The 2,578-nt window shown below is 40.7% G+C and overlaps 1 protein-coding gene across 2 annotated transcripts in view; it reads left to right on the top strand.

Moving 5' to 3' along the window:
* The window catches only part of SREK1 (splicing regulatory glutamine/lysine-rich protein 1), an 84,029-nt gene that overhangs the window by 4,924 nt on the left and 76,527 nt on the right, over positions 1–2,578 (top strand). The window lies entirely within an intron of this gene.

Here is a 2,578-nt window from a genome sequence, read left to right on the forward strand (position 1 = left end):
ATAACAACATGTTTATGGATATTTATCATTGCTAATGATTCAGAACTGACTCAGGTGATCTTCAGAGACTGTAAATCACATGAGAGGAGACTTAGCCCTTCTTTTTTCCTTGGAGTGACTGACTGGTAGACTTGAACCTTCAGAGAGACACACGTGCACACATACACATCCCCATCTGGAGGGTTAGCTATGGGTTAGTTTTGACTTGTTGGCACACAGCAGCAACAGCAACAATGCTAAGAAACTGCACTGCAACTTCAAAGGCATGTAGTTTGAATCTACCAGCTGCTCTGTGGGAGAATAATGGGTAGTCTCCTGTTGTGCTTTTTACTGCCTCTGAAAACCTGGAGGGTAGCTATGAATTGGTTCTGACTTGACAGCACACAGCAATAACCACAATCTACATATACAGAACACAATGTGCAATACATTTAGCAAAACTGTAATATAAATAGAACAAATCTTACTAACCTTGAGTCAATTCTGACTCATTGTTCCCATTGTAAAACAGAGTCAAACTGTCTCATAGTATTTCCAGTCTTAATGGAAGCCGACTGCCACATCATCTTCCCTTATAGTAGCTGGTTTTTTCCAACCACTGACCTTTGGGTAACAGTTGACTACGTAACTACTGTACCATTAAGACTCAGATACAGTTATTTTTGTTATTTGGTGCCATGCAGTCATCTACAATTTATGACAATCTTGTGAATAATGGCTCTGAATCTTGCCCTATCATTTGTCATCCTCATGATCTCTTGATAGGTTTGAGTCCATTGTTACACTCACTTGGTCACATCATTTTGTTGAAGGTCTTCCTCTATTTCTCTGACCCTCTCTCTACCTTTTCAAGCATTATGTCTTTTTTGAGGGACTGGCCACGCCTAACGACATGCCCAAAATATGTGAGATCATGTTTTACCAGCCTTTCCTTTAAGGAGCACCCTGATTTCACTTCCTCTAGACAAATTAACTTGGTCTTTTGGCATATGAAGATACATTTGATACTCTTAGCTAACACCACACTTCAGAGATACCAATTTTTCTCTAGTTTTTGTTATTAATTGCCCGCCTTCTAGATGTATATAAAGCAGCTAAAAATAAACGTGGCTTGGATCAGGTATACCTTGGTTTTTAAACTGACAGCCTTATCAGTTTAAAGAAGTCCTTGACAGCATAATTGCCCAGTGTAACACATCCTATGATTTCTTGCTTGCTGATTTTTTTGGTATTGATAGTGGATCTAAGTAAAAGGAAATCTTTGATACCTTCAATCTTTTCTCTATTTATCAGAAAGTTGCCTTTTGATTTTGTGAATTTTTTTTAAATGTAATCCATATTGAGGGCTGTTGTTGTTATGTGCCATTGAGTTGCTTGCGACTCATATTGACCCTATGCACAACAGCTGTAAAACCTGGTCTATCCTGAGCCAACCTACTTTCTCTAACACACTTACTCCATTACCCCAGGCACTGAGTTAATCCATCTCATTGAGGGTCTTCTCTTCTTGTGCTGTCCCACCAACCGTCCATGCATAAGGTCCCTCTCCAAGGACTGGTTCCTCCTTGCAACATGCCCACAGTACGTCAGATGGAGCGTCAGTAAGTATCCTTGCCTCCAAGGAGCAGCCTGGTTTAACCCTCTCAAGGACAAACTTGTTTGTTCTCTTAGCAGTCCATGGTGTTTTGAACATTTTTTTCCAGTAACACAGCTTAAAGACATCAATTCTTATGTCATACCTAGTCATTGTCCAGCTTTCTGATGCATACCATATAACTGCAAAGACCGTGGCCTAAATCAGGTACACCTTAGTCTCCAGACTGATATCGTTGCTCTTCACTCCTCTAGAGATGTCCCTGACAGCAGACTTTCCCAGTGCAGTTTGTCTTTTGAGTTCATGGCTGTTGGTACCAGGAATGTTGATTGTGGAGCCAAGCAAACTAAAGCTGTTAACAATCTCAATGTCTTCACTGTCTATGGTTATGCTGTCAGTTGGTCCAGTGGTGAAAAATCTTTGTTTTCTTGATGTTGAGCTGCAATCCATATTGAAGGCTGCATTCGTTGACCCTCTGCAGCTAGTGCTTCAGGTCCTCCTCAGTTTCACCAAGCATCTTCGTAACACAGGTTGTTGATGAGTTTTCCTCCAGTCCTGTTTTGGTTATTCTGTAGCAGGTGTTTCAAGTCCTCTTCACTTTCTGCAAACAAGGTTATGCCATCTCCGTATGCAGATTGTTAATGAGTCTTCATCAAATTCCAGTGTCACATTCTTTAGTAGTCTACTTTCTCCAAAAAAAGTGAATATTTACAGGCTTGGAAGCTCTAGGGCAGTTCTGTTCTATTGTCTGGGATCATTATGAGTCATAATCAGCTAATTAACTATGGATTTGATTATTTTGTCTTTTTAGGGTTGAAGAAAAATTGGAGATGAAGATTAAGTTCAGAAATGTAGAATGGTGTGTTGTTGTTGTTGTTATGTGCCGTCAAGTCGCCTGCGACTCATAGCGACCCTATGTACAACAGCCCTAAACTCCGCTCTGTCCTGTGCCAATCGCACTGTCTCTGACACTCCCATCCCAAT

Source organism: Elephantulus edwardii, unplaced genomic scaffold, assembly GCF_000299155.1.
Source record: "Elephantulus edwardii isolate Elephantulus edwardi_28Jun2011 unplaced genomic scaffold, EleEdw1.0 scaffold00254, whole genome shotgun sequence".
NCBI lineage: Eukaryota > Metazoa > Chordata > Mammalia > Macroscelidea > Macroscelididae > Elephantulus > Elephantulus edwardii.